The sequence below is a fragment of the Venturia canescens genome, chromosome 5 (assembly GCF_019457755.1).
Source record: "Venturia canescens isolate UGA chromosome 5, ASM1945775v1, whole genome shotgun sequence".
Classification (NCBI taxonomy): domain Eukaryota; kingdom Metazoa; phylum Arthropoda; class Insecta; order Hymenoptera; family Ichneumonidae; genus Venturia; species Venturia canescens.
The window spans coordinates 5,726,128-5,743,740 of NC_057425.1; the positions used below are offsets into that span (position 1 = coordinate 5,726,128).

General features: G+C 43.6%; 1 protein-coding gene across 1 annotated transcript in view; it reads left to right on the plus strand.

The window, feature by feature from the left end:
• Nucleotides 1–1,330: 1,330 nt before the first annotated feature.
• LOC122410862 (FMRFamide receptor) overlaps nucleotides 1,331–17,613 on the plus strand; it is a 30,207-nt gene continuing 13,924 nt past the window's right edge. The window contains exon 1 of the mRNA XM_043419313.1: nucleotides 1,331–1,899. The gene's annotated coding sequence lies outside the window, so the exon portion shown is untranslated. The remainder of the gene's footprint in view (nucleotides 1,900–17,613) is intronic.

The window sequence follows — 17,613 nt, forward strand, 5'->3', positions numbered from 1 at the left end:
TGAACCTTGAGCCACCGCGCACCGTCTGCAAAAACTCGCGAAACTTCATGAAGAAAAAACGTTTAATTGATTTTCGGAAGAAACAAAATTGCATAAACCACCTTAAAGGATTGGGGGAATCACTTTAGCCTGACCTCGTCGTCGGAACGAACGTGGCTCAGGATATTTTTAATTGCGGATTTGTTCCTCGACGGCTAAAAGCCAGTTGGACTTTCTTACGAACTCTCAACTTTCATTTCCCTCGACACTTATCTTCCGGCAGAACACGAATCCCCGAGAACAGAATGCGAAATGTGTGACGTCACAGGTAAGCACGAAGGAGGATCGAACGTTTACATAGAAATGGCAAAGAACGAGATAAGAGGAAAGATCAAGCGCACGGTAATCGAGCGTCTGAACCGAGAAAAAGAAAGAGGGCGCTGAGGTAAATACGTTTTCATGATCATCGTTAAGGGCGAATAAGGAAAAAAATATCGATCTGCGTTCATCCAGTCTTATGGTTTCGGAAATCGTTCTTGTATTGGGATTTATCATCATTTTGATTGAATCGAGTATAAACAACGAGGAAATTATTCAATTAGAGATTGAGCAATCGATTTCCGGGAAACCTTTTGAATTATGTTTCGAAACCTTCTTCATTTTTGTTCTGAAAAATAATCAAATTTCGTTCGACCTCGGAAGGAGAAAACGATTGAAAAACTCGTAATTGTAACGCAAAAATCTGTTTTGTGGAACAAAATTTGAGAAAATGCTTAAGTAAAAAACTTTTTGGGTCACGAAAAAAAAATTCTCGATCTTTCCCATCGAATAGGAAACAACATTTGGCGAAGGATCGAGAAAAACGTCCCTGCCATTTTCAGCTTTCGAGTTTATTTCAACGAAAGATTAAACTAAAACTTTTCGCTAAAGATTAAAAAAAGATGAAACTAAAACACTTTCGCTAAAGACTTTCAATTTCCTCCAATTTATTTCGACAAATCCATCGCAATTTTATTGGCAAATGGAAAATAAAAGCCTAAAAAAAGTCGCTGATTTTAAGAGGCATCGGAAAAAATCGCTGGCACTCCGCAGCGCGATGACACTGATGCAATCGACTGTAATCGCGGATCGAAAAAAGAATATTTCGAGTGTAGATTTTTCGGCAGTGTTCTCCGATGACTCGTGGACGAGACTTTAAAGAGTGCACAAGCATATTCACGTACACGAAAGACGACGAGGAAAAGGGAGAGGAGATTCGCATGTTTCGAAACGCAGAAAGCAGCGCGCAGGCGGCGATCACTGCCAGGGTCATTCCCAACACCCTCACTATCGTCCCGTCGACTCAGCCGCGAGACCGAGAACACTATATTCGTATCGTCGGCGCTCTCAGTGCTCCTCGCGCGCGAGAAGAGCGCTTTCGATCTATCCGGAGATAATCTCGCGCGTATTTTCAAAAGAATATCGCGGCGGTGCTATCGGAGCAGGTGTTAAGACGACTGAAATGAAAACACACGAAACTGGTGCGATGATTGTGGATTTTACTGGTACTTCAATAGTGGAAATTTGAAGGATTTAAATGAGAAGAACGGTGGAGCTGGCGATTATAAATTTGATTAAAAAGCTACGAAAGTTCGTGCGCACTCGATACACAACATTGAAATAAAAAATTTGTCGGTTTCGTGCTCGTTGCACCATTTAAGTCCAAAGTAAATCAAGTGCGGAAACGTAACGAAAAAAAATGTTATTGTTCGTTAAAGTTTGAGTTTTCAATCGCACGACGATGACTCATCCGTGGATTACACTTTCATCTTCGTCCTTTATACACAAAACAGTCGTGATGGGAGTTGCAAGTTTTTATGGACCAACGCAGTGTGTGTATTTGCTGGTAGATAATTCATTATAAAAGTGTTTGTGATATAGGTAAGTGGTGCGAGACTTTTCCGGTGTTTTTTCTTGCGAATTGAGAAGTTTAAGGGGAAGCTAAGTATTTTTGTGAATAGAAGAATTTCTTGCTTAAAAGTTTGTTAAACTCCTTGGTGGGTCGATGATTTAATCTCACGGCATCCGCGCCCAAGTTTGATCGAATTTTCGGGACTTGCGACGGTCAAAGACTCCCCCGCCCCCTGGCAGGATCGCGCCTCGCCACAGTTTAGAGGAGGAAAAAACGCGGACGAGTGGGGAAAATTACATAAAGTTTGTTAACAAAAATAAACGGCCCGCGGCGCATTCGGCTTCCCTCCTCTCGATACTTTCGCGCTTGCAATATCGCGCCGGATTTCGGCTCCCGCACTCTTCGGAAACAATGAAAAGTTCGGGGGGGAAGACATTTTTCATGTCGTAATATCAGCCTCGAGGTGGCCAACGATTCATCGTGTTTTTGCCCATTCGTTATGATCCTACGAGGAAAACGAGTTTTTCGCTAACCGGATTTACGATTATAATTAATCGGATTAACAAATTTCATTGCTCGACTAATCCACCATTTTTGAAAAAATTTTCCCACCTCCGAAACTCCCCTGCCCTTCGATTCGACCAACTTTTAATCAGCGAATATAATTTCACGTTTTTGTTCCTTCCAATTGTTTTCATTCTCGTGAATTATTCTCTCGAGCTGTGAAACACGAAGCCATTCATTTTTTCGCTCTGCCAATGGAATTTATGAAAAAAAACCAAAAAAAAAACAATTGTGCGGTTCCCCAAACGCCCCACGGAGTGGCACGACGTCACCTTTTGTCCGAAATTACACAAACGCACCCGCATCGTCGCACCCGACGAATGCGAGCAAATAAGATTTCGAAAATCATGGTCGACTCCATTTCTCAACCTGTAAACTTTGACACTTCGTCGCGAATAAATCAACTTCTTACAAATCTCATTTCGCTCCTTTTCTAATGAATTTTTTGCCTCGCCCAATGAAACACCAATTTTTTATCACTCTTTTTTTTCCTTACACCTTATTTCGATGCTTTTTATCCAAGAGACTATGCAAATTGAGCAAATGCCTCTTCTCCTCGACCCAATTTAACGAGCCACTCGAGAAATCTTTGACGCGTGTCTGCATCCTGTATAGACCGAGAGCTCGGGATTTCACTTTCTAATGAGAAATCAACTTTTTTCTATTCATTGTGCTCCATCGACTTGAACGATAATTAATCGTGTTACAACCTTAATTAATCATCTCTCAATCACTATTCACTTGGACGTATCAAACTCAACTATTTCTGAAGACTTTTTTCCACGGGAAACATATTGGAAATTTTCCTGGAGCAATGTCCCTGGGCCTCGGAAATAACGAGACTCAAACCAATTTTGCAATAATTTTCGAATTCACGAAAATCAAAAGGAAAGTTCGATTTTTGAGTTTGCTTTCCATAAAATAGCACTCCAGTGAATAGCATGGAATATCCGTGTTCGTCTAACAGTAACGAAGGACTCGAAGCCCGGGCGGAGAATTAACGCCCTTAAACGACGTCCTCGTCCTGTATCCTAATTAAGCCAATTTGAATTCATCTCTGTCTGCCGTCCGGGCGGCTCGGAGAGGAGTACTTTCTTGGATTTTTCCGAGTCTCGTACCACTCTGGAGCTCAGATCCCTATCTTTACCGTAACAAATCACAGTCTTGGAACGGAGATAATGAAATTCATGACACCGTAGTGCTTTTGCGCTCGAGACTTCTCGTCAACGGAAAAATCATTCCTCGGAGATTATATTCAGCGGCGTGCCAAGTGCACTCTGACGGGTTTCACGGATGAGTTAGCGCCTTCGGAAAATCCTCCAGGAGCTGTAAATAACCGCGAGGACTGATGGTGTTTATTCGAGATCAGCGAATGAGCGAGTAAAAGGATGGGGGGGAGTGAAAATTTCCTTATGAGCAGCAAAGAGGGCGACGGCTACTGAATTAGTTCGCAATTACTTTTCGAGTACTTTCGTCGACAGCCCTTTGGCAGCGTCACTCGAAATTGGTGAGGTTTTAAAAAAATACGTAAAATACGTAACGTTTGGCAGAAAATCGATGAATGGAAAAAGCTCAGATCGCGTTCGGCATCGATACACCGTAACCGCGAGCAAGCGAGCCTGTTGGAGTCAGTTTTCACAATTTATTTCAAGACTGAAAAGTTGATCGAAAAAAGACAGAGACTCGAGAGGGAGGAGAAGGCGGAATGGGGGAAGAGCGAGCTGACTGCTGATTCGATGGCTCCGTCGCGACGCACACACGCCGAGGAATCGATGTCTCTTGCTCGCCTCGCAGCCCGACCGCGTTTTATCACTGTCTTCGAATCTTAGCTGGTTTATCCCTCGGACCGTTGTCTTTTCCTGTGCGCCTAACTCTCTCGTTGTATTTTTTCGAGGCGGTTACAAGCAGAGGCGAAAGAAGTAGACAGCAAAGGTAAAAGACCCACGAGTGATGGGGGCAAAAAAGTTTTATGCTTGGCCATTATCATATATCTGAAGGAATCCAGTCCGACTCGCGGGCTTCGGAAAGCCTCCCTCGCCATTTCCATGTGTCGATAAAAACTTTGAGAAATTGTGGGTGTTTTACAACCGCTAGGAATGTAACTGTACAACTTTATTTAAATCCTACATACTCTGTCAACAGAGAGAGAGAGAGAGAGAGAGTGGATGGAAAAATTCGAGTTTATATTCGCCAAGAAATATGAAGAAGTGGAGTCTCGATTGTTTGAGAATGTCGTCGAGCCGCTCTGCGAGCTCGCAATCCAACTCGAGGCTCGCTGCAGCTTCGATACGGCACTCGAAATGTTCATTCGCGCAGTCACTTTTTGCCAGCGTACGCGCGAGCCTACAAAACAGATCTTCGATCCACGCGAGAGAAAGCGCTCTCGAACTTTGGAGCAGTTTTTTCTCGCTGCACAGTCGCTCGCGTGTCAAGAGTACAGCGGATGAGAATCGAGAGCAAATGTGCAGAGTGGAGGACCGACGGGACGCCGGTAAGAGCTGTCCGCAGTCGTGGAAATGGTAGATTCGCCGGTCAGACTCCTTAACCGTTCTCTCGACGCCCTCCAGCCTCTCTTTTCCTCCCGTGAATTATGGAACGAGTTAGTCTGATATCTGTCCCCGGGAAACTACGCGTTCTCGACGGTTTACCTCCGCGAGCCCTTCCCCGTCCTCGCACTTCATTCAACTCTGGCTCAGCATCGGTTTATTTATTCACTTGCTTATTCACACCGACCTGGTATAAAGTTACGTCAAGTCATCGTCATTTCATTCTCAAAACATTTCGCTCCGATAAATCCCGCGATTTATGCTCTTGTTTGCGCGGATTTAGCTCCGTAAACAGGCTTATCCGCGGGAATGAAAAATAAAATCGTTTTCTCGACTCTGTCGTTCTTGCTGTCGATACTTTTGTTTATGTCACTTGGAAAAAAATCGACGCTCATTGTTTAAAAGGCTCGAATCCTGTGCAGAGTTGCTTCCCTCACTTTTTTAGCGAACTAGCTTCAGTTACCCCCCTTGTTAGTGTTTGAAAGGAACATTTTTATATTAATGTCAGTAAATACTAATTAGTTCGTGGACCACGCGTCTTCGTCTCTTAAAAGTTCATCTTTCGTCGTCGTCGCCGTCGTCGTTCGTCCACGTTAAATTATCACGAATCGTGTAACAGTAGAATCGAGAGCGAAAGCGAAGAATTTTCGAGTTATCGAAGGCATTGTTCGAGAAACTAGGCAATTAGTGAGCAAAGTTGTAAATAAAAGTGGCAGAGTTCAGGAGCGGAAGATTGGAGCGCGTGAGTCAATCGTTTATCCGACGTGCCGAGTCTTTGTCGAGAATTCGCTTATTCGAAGGAGCGATCGAGCTATTTTTATTCCTAAGAAATTCATGCCAATCTGCGCGGGTACGCGAGTGTAGACCGCAAGAGTGAGTCGCGCTCGTTCGAAGAATGCTCGCGATTTACAAAAATCAGAGAATTGCCAACGACCTCGCGGTTCGCGGTTCAACGAGCTCTCGACGTTCGGAGATTGATGGGTCCAATGAAACGAGCGTTAATAGGCGTACGAACGCGTGGGAATGAATTAAAGGATTAAAGCCGAGGGCGGATTGGCTAGCGGAAAGAAATATTTGTTCGCACGATATTCTGCGACGAAAATTGAGAGCGGATTCGGGTGAACGAGTATGAGCTGCGAATAGACGGGACGAAAATTGAGCCACTTGAGATCGTTGAGGGGAGCTAATCCAGCGGCACGCATCAGAAGCGTGATTGATCAGGGCTCGAAATGGATAATATTTACAAGCCAATTAAACGCGGAATCGTCCGCATCGAATTCTCTTAATCGCAAACAAAAAGCCCGAGAAAAGAGTGCAAAAAAGGAGACGAAATGGGCGAGAGTTGCTCCAACGATTCAGAAAACTGTCGAGAGTCTGAGCCGGACAATCGACCGTGTAGGCGTTGAACAATGGGCGCGGAACGAGCGCAAGATTCGGTCAAAGAAGAGGCAGGAAACAATCATCGTTTCATTTTAAACAATTCGTCATTATCCAATAAAATATGGATACACAAGAGTCCAATGGGAGAAATGAAATTGGAGGCTCGCTCGTATTATGGTGAGACAAACGTCTGGGCTGTCACGATGCTCGACGATACGCGGAGCACTTGGAATTATTCGTTGAGTTATTACTCCGCATAATTACATCTATCATCGATTGTCAAACGTCCATGATCCTCCTGGAACGAGAGTGTACAAAGCACGAATGTAAATCACACGATTATTCCCCCGCCGCGCGTATCCACACTCAATCCCTTGCATAAACGAGCGTTCTCAATTAATCCATAATTACTCGAGGCTCCCAAGCAATTACCTCACTCTCATTTATTTCATAAGCCCGACATAATCAATGTACACGCGGAGCACTGCCGCTTGTACGAATGTTTTATGCATGTCGCTCTGTGTCTGTGTGTGTGTGTGCTGAGTCCATTCAGAGTCTACCTTTCAGGAAAGAGTGGGAAGCGAGGGTAGACTATTATAATGTAAATGAGGTTGCTTGCAACGTCGAAAGAAGACAGCGAACCGAGCCTCTTCCACGAACCGTTAGTTTTTATTCCTCCTGTCAAAAAACGTATCCTTTAAACCGGTGCCATTACATTTTTTTTCTGTCGCTTATGTCGAGCTGAATAATTCGATGAATAAATTATGCCCTTCTAAAGCGTGCATCGACGCTCCTGCCGACGTTATTCCTCGAGTGTATCACGCCGGCAACCTAATTTCCAGAGTTTTTATTCCAGCCACGGAATATTCCGATTAGAGATTACGCCGAAGCTTTTTACAGATAAACTTCTCGGTTTTTTCCTCCCAGACCAATTATCGCGTCGAGATTAAAGTTTTCGGACAAACCATCAGAATATTTCGAGCCTTTGCAAAATTCTTTATGCGCGATCGTTCAACTTGCTTTTCTTCATTTTTCTCAATCCCCTTGCTCCAATCCACCACCCATTTTAGTGCTGTGCCTGGAAATCTCCTAGTGACGTCCGCAGTGATGTGTACGACAACGAAAAATTGCGCATAACGTTGCATTAGCGAGGAAAAAAATACACGAGAGCTCGCCTCCGAAAGAAACTGGCTTTCAAAAGAGAGGGAACAACGCTCGGTTTTTATTGTGGGAACTTAACCACACTTAGCAATGAAACTCATCAGAACTGGCGTTCAACCGAACGAAACTGGGATTTTGCGTATTTCAGCTTTTTTCTTACCCACTCTCGTTCTCCATGCTCGCACAATTTCCAGTCGACGTGGCTTTTCAACCGTCCTCATTGTCATGCTCTCCATGATTGTTCAGCCGATATCAAAGGCTCGAATGTTTCTCGATTCAAAAAATTCGAATGTATTTTTCAAAGCTCGGACAAAGCGTTGAAACGCGGATCTTTGCTATATTGTAATATTTGTAACTGGATTCTGCATCGTAATGTCAGGAATTTTAGGGCCACGAGAGGTTCTACCTGAAAATATCGTCGAAATTACGCTACACCAGCGCACTGCAATGTGACAAGGGTCATAATTTTTTATTCAATTCTGTCTCGCTCTCTTTCACTTCGCAACAAATTTGATAGCCATTCTGACGCGTGTAAACTTTGCGGTTTATTTCTCCGAATCCTCCACTTTGATTAATAGCTTTCCTCTCAACACTTTACAGCCGTTTTCCCTTTTTTGTTAGCACTGACTCCGAAGGTAATTTTTTCTCTTCATTCTTCAATAAAAAACTGAAATGAACGGGAAGCAGGAGCTGCGTGACGGATGCAAATTTGCTCTTTCCCTTCGAACACGATCGCTGTGAACGTTTCCTTCCGTCGGTTACACTCTTTCATGGTTTATAAAACGAAATTTACACAGCTCTGTCGACAGAGAACCGGGAATTTGCTGAATGAATTCATTCAAAAATTCCATCGTCTATAATCGTTACACACGGAGAGACTTTCATAGCAAAAATTATAATAATATTATAATAATAATCGCTACAGAGTCTGTCAAATAATGCAAAAGTTTGGGGAAGCATTATCACAGTTCATAGTAAATAACGCGCTGTACTATATAAAAAATGAAGACCGAGCGAATTTTCATCAAAAACATAGCAAATAATGCAATGATTTGATGAAAATTTAGGGGATAACATAGCAGTGTCGTTTCTCTGTGCTATACGAAAAATTGCATAGTTTCGTATTTTCCCTTTTACCGGACCGAATTTTGCTCAATAACATAGCAAAATTCATGCGCCCACCAATTATAGGAGGCGTTGCTCCGTATAAACATGAAAATTAACCAGTGGCACATAGTTAAATTTCAAGCAATTTGTCCAGTCCAATTCACCAATTTTTAACCCTAGAACGCATGACTGGGGTGTGAGCACACCCCACGCGAACTTCAAACTACGCTCCCGTCCTAACAAGCGACATTATCGACTGATTATCGACGGATTTTTTTATAAATAAATTCAATTGAAATTAGTTTTATCGTACATCATTCTTTTCGTTATAAAAAAACGAAGAAAATGGTGTAGGATAAAGTCAGTTTAGCATCGTAGGACCGGATTTATAAGCAGAAAAAGAGTGGGGTGCGTTCAAACCCCGGTCATGAGGTTGAGGGTATGAAAAAAGGCACATGAGGTGTAGGGTTAACATTTCGCCAAAGACACGAGTGACATTCGGATATCGATACATCGTTCGATGTAAGAATGTCGTACATAGTAAAATTTGAGAGAACTGCTTTCAGCATCAAAATTACTATGCACTTTGGTGAAATGTAATAGAATGGGGATATGGAACAGCGCTGCTACAAAGCATAGCAAGTTTTTCTAGCAAATTCATCGGAAATATTCGTATAAAAGCCTTATTCGACCAATGCCAATATTCCAGTGGAATAAAAAACTTTTCAGCGTGGAACGTCAGTCACGCTACGCTGGTGATAGAAACCAAAAAAACTCGAATTTTTGACGAACCTTCGAAACTTCATAAACTCGAGAGTCTGTCTCTGCACGTGATTTTTCGCCCTCTTGGCCGCCCCGGAACAGGTTGCTTAGAATAACTCCCGCTTAAAAGAAGTGCCAGTTTCGCAAAAGCCTCGTTAACATTGATCGGATTTTTATACACGTGGTATCTTATGGAAACATCTCACGCAATCTGTCCACGAAGTGTTTTTTCGTTCACGTCGTCCAGAAATAGAGAATCCTCCTCCTTCTCCGGCCCGGCTCTCTAGCACTCTGCGTCTCGAAAAAATGGGCAAGAAAAGTGGATTGCGGAGTGATCCCGTCACGGGAAATCCTCGAGCTTCCTGAAAATTTATACGCTCACTTTATATCTGAAATAACTGAAGTACGTACGTGCTGGAGGGGTGGAAAGAACGAATCGTGCCTCGTTCTCCCCCGATAAAGGAGGTTCGGGGGGGGTTCGAAGCTTTTGGAAACGCGGTTCATCACTCGTGAGAGAACATCGAGTGTCGCGTATCTTGAGAATCATTCACTTTCGAGGCGTTCATTAATACGAATAGAATTTCTACGAATTCTACCCGGGGTCTTGAAAAGTACCGAAGTTTCTGAGCCGCCTAAAATTGGCAATCGAAGTTACTCAATTCGATTTTGCTGCCCCCTTCCCACTAACAACCGGAGACATAATGTTTTCGTTTTTTAAACGATTGCCCCAATCACATCGTTCAATAACTTTTAATAATTCGAACCGCGTCGAATGGAAAGTCGAAGGCTGGCTCACTAAATTTTCTAGCCAAGTTACGAACTAGGTTGAATCTGGCCGCCCGATCTCTCGCCCTTACAAACCGTATTTCATCTTTTATTTTCTACCTCATCCCGCGACTTATTTTTCCAAAGCCCCGGGGGCAAGCCTCAAAGTCGTATACCGAGTTTCAATTCAAAACGTTCTACATTCCGCGTAAGATCCTTGTCGACGTGTACGAGTGCAATTACTTTTACGAATAAGTTGCGTCGACATCGTAGCTGTCGAGAAGTTCGTAACCACCGACTCGCGAGACACGGATAAGAGTCTCGATAGTGAAGTCACCCCGTTGCTGGAGTGAGACGAAGGTGAAAGCTCGGTATCTGAGGAGGCCCTTCATTTTAATAAATTTGTAGAATCTTTAACGTTAAAGTTTGGAGCTCCGTGGGAAAGAATCAGGGAGAGAGCGAGAGGGGGAGAAGCACTAGAGAAAATGTTGGAGCGAAGCGTTGGCGGTGAATTTGCTAATCATAATTTTATCCTTATCTCGATGAGAAAAGCTCTCTCGCGCGTCTCCTTGTAATATTATTTCTCAATCTCGACTCCCTTCTTCTTTTCTTTCACCACAAATGAAGCTAAAGCACGATGAGAATCTGCACATTTTGTGTATTTGTTTTGCGAGATAAATTATTTGGAATTCGAGGTACCCGAGTGTACGAAATAACCAGAGAACTTAAAAATTCTGAACTCGTTTATCCCCCCGAGAAATCACCTCGACTAATGGCAGAGAGACACTGCGAATAACGCGAACGTTTCGATTGTATCAGCAAGATAAAACCGTCTTTATTGCTGTCGCTATAAAAGGTCAGTGAGAGTGAGCTGGGAGCTGGAAACAAGGATGCTTCGAACGTAAAAAATTTCACAATTTCGACTCCTCCGATTGAGATCATGCTTTTGGTATCCGAAATTCGATCCCCCAGACTTCCTTAAATTTCTATTAAAAATCTTTCAAAAGCCTGCTTCAATTACGAGCCAGAAGATAAAACGAAAGTGCTTTTATGAGCGTGATCGTCAAGGATGTTCGTCGCAAGGATGTTCGCAGCTAAACTTTGTTGGAACGAAATACAAACTTTCGCGGTTTTCGAACCAAAGTTTTCGAGCTCCAAAACACTCTGGCTGAATATTTTTGTTTCCGCGCAAATGAGATCGTTAAAGAATCGGAGGGAAAATCGATCTCGAGAAAGTGCTTTTCGCTTCGGAAACTTCTTTGATCATTATTTCATTCGGAGTTCGAATACAACAGTTTGAGGCTTATCGGGAGATAAGGGCGATGTAATTAACCGGAAACGATGGATTTCGCATGGAATCGCTCGTACGAATTTGCACGCAAAAGTGCATCGAAACTGGGAAAATATTATTTTTCATGTACGTGATCTCGAACGGTAGTAGTAACGGTACGATAATGGTCGGACCGAGCTCACGGTTTTGTGTTATCGGGCACACACTTCTTTCGTACGATCCGGCTCTTTATCCGTTTCCCCATTCGCTCTCCTTCCTTCCCCCTCGTGTTTTCGAGCGTACAAGAGCGTCGGGGAGGAGAGAGAAAGAGCGAGAGACGAGGCGAAGCGTGCACGAAAAATTGGACAAGCCGTGCGCACCGAGGACGCTGCATGGGCCGAGGCAATTTGAAAAGACGTTTTTTCTTTTCACCTCATAAAGTGAAACCGGTTTGCATACGCCAGCTTTGCACCGACGTCCACTTTTTCCTTTATCATATTGTTCCTGCGAGCGTGACCAGGAGTACAGCTTTCGCCACTACCCGCTTAAAATCCTCTATTGCTTTTTTTCCTCTAGTAGAATGTAGAGCAAATGAGAGCAATCGAAATTTCAGGCGCACTCTGTGGATTTCCATTGGTCGTTGCTCCAGCTATTTTTGCTCTGCTTCTATTTCGACGAATCGCCAAAGACAAAAGTACGCGTGGATCGAAAATTCGGGCTGGTCCGTCTGACGTTCAACTCGCGATGGAATCTGGAATAAAAATGTAAATTATTTCACAAGAAACTTTCCTTCCTGCGTCTCGTTGTCGGCTTAAAAAAAAATTGCAAGAGTGATATATTGATTTTGTTTTGAGAAACTTCGATGCGGCGAAAGGGGCGAAAGAATCTCCTCGGCGAGCCCCAATCCTATTTTTCCTTATTCATATCTTTCTTACTTTCCTCACTCGCGCCACAATTTACCCCCACACCTCAGACGTGTGACATAAAAATGGATCACGTAAGTTCGTGGGAGTAAGAACCGCTGCTCCCGAGACGTAAAAACTCGTCCCTCGATTCCTTCGTCCCTTTTACTTTTTAGTGCCCATTGCTTCACTGGTGAGCTCACAAACAGAAAGAATTTCTACGTATACGTTATTTATCTTACGAATATTTAGAGAGCGGACTAGAAATTGAAAGCGAAAAATTCCTCGGCGAGCTTTAAAGTTAATGGAAAATTCATCTCGCTACAACAAATATCCAGTAAATTTCATTTCCGATTCGAAAGTTGAGAAAAAATTTCTGAAAGTGGCAAAAACTGTGGAGTCCATGGAAATGAAGGGATTCGAATATTTTTTGTATCGCAGTTCTAGTCATTCGCAGCTGTCGCACTCGCACGCTCGCACGCGGGGGACCAACACATTCGGGTTTTTATTGTATCGAGCGTTCCCAATGCTGTGGGAACCGTGAACTAACGAAACTTGTAGATTTTCTTCTGTGAAACACATTCGGGAAGAATAAATAACCGGAGAAAAATGAACGCGTCGGTTTGGGCGACGACACTTTTTGTTAGCACGAAATAGGATTGTATGTGTGTTGTGCAAAGAAAACTTTATACGAACGGCCCGAGGAGAAAGGATACAAATGCTTTCTATCGAGATTGCCGAAGCCTTCGCCCACAACAATTTATTCCATCCCTTCTTCGCTTATTCATTCGATTCTTCTGATTCGTTCTGACGTGACAATTAAGATGAGCCTGCACCATTTTCGAGGCAATTTACCACGGTAATAAATCTCGATCAAACTTTTTTTCAATGGTAATTCAAGTGCTGCTTCTCGGTATTGATTTTACAAAATTTTCCAGAAATTCTTAACCCACAGTTTTTCAAAATATCGAACAATTTTTTGAACAATGTTTCGTGGGTTTATTTTAAAAACAAGAAAAACGATGCGCAGCTCGGCTCTTCCCTTGGCATTATTTTCATCCCGAAAAAGAAGTTAATTTGAGAGCCTGTGACGATTTGTTAAGCAGCGAGATGAGCGACGAAAAAGCCTTTCCGAGCGATGAGTCTCGGTAGATTTTTTTGCGATCATCACGCCCTTGAGTCCACTCGCCATTAAATTCATAATTCTCTCTCCCGCGGCGGCAAGAATCAGCAAGCACGAGCGAAAGAAAAACGAAACCAAGAGAAAAATAAAGAAAAAGGAGGGAGTGAAAGAGACAGACTTTTACCTATGGACGTGTTCGCTCTGGCGAGAAACGCGATCGCTTCCGCTCGAGATCCTCCCGTTCCCTCATCCTCTTAGGGGATATAAAATCGCGAGAATATATAAAAAAAAAACACACAAAAAAAACGAGAAGAACTGAGCGTAATTCATCGGGTATCGTTTTGCGACGAAACGGTTGCAAGGGAAAAGAAATTCAGCAAAAAGTATTTATGAAAGAATAAAATGTGATAGGGTGTTCCTTGAAACAAAAAAAAAAGAGACGAAAAACCGCCGAGGTTTCCTGCGCCCTGGGAGGTTTTCACGGCCTCAAAGTCACGGGAGTTCTTCGCTTTCTACTCCGGCGCAGTTTCGTCAACCGTAAAGGACGATCTTTCTTTGCGGTTCCAATGTTTTTCTCTCGTTGACGTATCACGCGCATATGTTGCGCGTCCTGTCTTCTGCTCTGATTAATGAAAGAATTCTCGGCTTGTTGGCGACGAAAGTCCAAGAAGAAAACTGCTTTTGGGGTGCAAGAAAAATGCTTTTCCACCGATGGACTCTCCGCACAGTTGCCCTCTCGTCGAACCAGACTCCCACGTGCCTTCAACTGGCTATTAATCTTCCCAATTAGCGCATCGTAGATTGGGGCCGGAGGAGTTCCTCGCCGAGAATAAAATCAATCAAATTTTCATCCGCGGGAAGCCACTAATATTGAAATTTGTCGCCATTCATCTGCAGCTCTTCGCTCCAATGACTCGGAATTCCTCGCACGTCGCTCCACTTCCAAAACCCATAAAAATTCTCCATCCAATGTCGTACGGTTCCTGAAAAATTTCGAGACGATCATCAGAGAGGAAAAGGAATAAAGACACTCGACAAATTCGACCGAGACTCTGCCTCGGTCCACGACTGAACTTTCGCCTACACAAGTGATAAATCTGTCCTCGAAAATCAGCAATTCAAATGATCGGAGAATCGTCGCGAGCACGCTACTTCTTTTTCTCGTAAAAAAAACGCCTTGACTCCATGAACGGGAAGAGCGAGCACAAAGTAGAGCCGGGAAACCGGAAGCAACGAGTGCTCCGCACAGAAAAGATAAATCGAGGGAGATTAAGAGGATGAATCGCTCGAGTTTGCACGAAAAGATCATCCCAACGATAATTGGATTTGTTCGATTTGAATGAGCTTTGCGTCGTTGACCTTGGTAAGGAAAAACTGAACGTGCCTGCGTCCGAACGACCAAGTTCATTGGAACAAGTTTTCGTTGCAAAATCGACGCACGTTAACAACCTCAACGGGATCAAATATCGGGGGGAATTACAGCGGATTATTGTCACAAATGGGAACGACTGCACACGAAAATATTTAGAGATTGGCTCTGTCTATCGTTACAGGGATTAAGCATGCCCGTGAAATTCTTATACAAGAGCTCGATGTGCTTTTCGCGGTCTCCGAGCATCTATAAGTTACGTTTGAGCCTAATATTAGAACGCTCGCGCTCGAACTCGCAGTTAAGTGTCTCGAGAGTCGGCATACGCATTCGTAACAAGTGCGGAGACCTTGGATGTTTAACGAAACACACGAGAATGAGAGACGAATTAAATAAATGAGCGGTTCGAAGCGTTGGGGAATTCGATACTGTAAACTTGATCGTTTTTATGATTCGGCCAACAGTTTCAATGGATTTTCAGGCTATTTCGACTTGGGGCATTATTTTTTATGAAACTTCAAATTAAGCTGAGCTACTTGTTTCAACTTTGTGTTCCTTTCGATGGAACTTTTTATGTGGAGTAAAATTCATTTGATTTTCTAGCCAGTTGGGAAGAAGTAAGAAAATGAAAAAGTTTAAGAGCGCGATAAAAAGGATGGAGCACGAGCTTCAGCCGCAAGTCAGACACGCAAACGAAAGTTTTTTTAATCCAGAACGACGCAGCCTCGTTTGTCGAAACTATGGAGGAACATTTTCTTGACATTTCCGAGCAGGAAAGTTCGGTTTTTATTGCTTCATTCGCTTCCATTGGGACTATAAACTCATAATGAAAATATTATATGATTAATCAAGTCACGAGCCCACTGCACCAGTTTGAACAGCAATTTTTCTTTCATTTAATGGGACTGAAGGATGAAAACGTGATTCCCGATAAACCGAGGCTCTTGGGAGGGCCGCGGTCGAAACACTCGCTCATTTACACACAAAATGAACGTCAAAACGGAGCAATCGAGGGTATGTGCACGAGGAAGAGGAAATGTTGAGATTTTGACGATGCACGTACGGGTACTTATAATTTACGAGGCCAAAGTGCCTGTTGTTATCGGCACCCCGCTCGTTACAGCATTGAGGCAAGTGCACGGTGTCGGAAGACGTGCTGACGTCACGATCGTAAGCCCTCGTCGGTTTTACGATCGCAGGGCAACGCTCGAAAGGAGATAAAAAGGGGCTTTGCGTGTTTTCGATCCATTCGTTGCGCTTACCGAGGCGAGCAACCACCGAAAATGCAAATTTCTTCACTTTTCTCGGACTTGGAATAAAAAATGTTGAGGAAAAAACATTTCGGGTTCATTGTACAGGATTTTTGAAGTTCCAGCATCCCAGTCGAGCATGCCTTCATCCGCGTGAGCAAAAATAAAGTACTGAGAATAAGTGTACGAGGTGAGAAACAAAAAGATCGACGAAAAAGTTGATTTTTCGCTCGAAGCCTCGTCACGGAGACTCTTTATTTAGAATTTATCGCCAGTGGCTTTGTTACGGTTTCCTCGTAACGTGCCGGAGGAACTGCATTTGTCAGTCGAAGTGCTTTCGCGAGGTCTCATTTTGCCAGGCTAAGATTCTTGGATGTCTGGACGTAGGAATTTCCATTTGACTACGAAGAATTTCCATTCTCTTTGGTGACGTGCTCGATCGTTTCGGACGAACGGAGTTGGACGTTGTCGTGACAGAGCCGCGGAGACGAAAAACGAAATGCGTTTGAACCAACAGCCGCAAGTTAGGGAGCGTAAAGGAAAATTTGTTTTTATGAAAATGATGAGAATCGAAGCTCGAAAGAACGAGGCAACCGGGTGACCCATTTTTCGGAACACTATTCGAAACAATTTGATGCGAGATTCGAGTCTCGTCGGAGAACAATTTGTGTCTGAATCACTTGTTTTCTATATTTCATTCATTCAAGTCCGTGGAGACAAAAAGGTGTAGGATTCGTCTGACAACGAATGCGAGCGAACGACGCGCGACGATGATACTCTGCACAGCGAGCGCAAGTACCGAAATAATCTTTCGGCCTCTTCTCGACTTTTTGGCACAGAAATCCAACCGCCGAGAAGAACAGTGCAAAGAGATTTAAGGCTGGATGAAAAAGCAGCGAGCAGTTTACTCGACGGGCCCTCGTTTAATACAAATTACTAAATTTAGGTTTTCGAAGAAAGAACGTTTCGGAGCAGCGTGACAAATCAAAGAAAATAGTCGAACGAAAGGGCCTCCGCGCGATCCCCCGACACGAAATACACGATCGTCTTATTTACGGGCTTGTTGAAACGATCATTTCGACACCGTTTTTCCACGTTTTTTCCGACTGATGCGCGAGCCATTGAAGAGAAAAAGAGAATTCTCAACTTGCGTTTTTCACTCGATCTCCGCGCAACTTTATTGCCAGTTTCCGGAGTGTTGATTTCAAAAACGATCCCGAGGAAGCTCCAGTGCAGAATGGGAGGATCGTTCGTACAGTTCAATTTCACGTGGCGCGAAACCAACCACCAGTTCCCATGGAGTGAGGGGCTACATTACGGTCACGCGAAAGCCTCTGACGAATCGAAAGCCACGTGAAGACTGCACGAAGCGAACAAAAGTTTCAGGCAGTCACGTCAGTTTCGAACTGACTTATTGGCTCAGAAAAAGAATTTTTTTCCCCAAAAATTTCAATCTCCATTCCTCCGATGACAGAAATTGACGAATCGTCATTTTCACGATGCGACGCAGCTGTGCTGTATCCCAGAACGTTTAAGACCGGAGT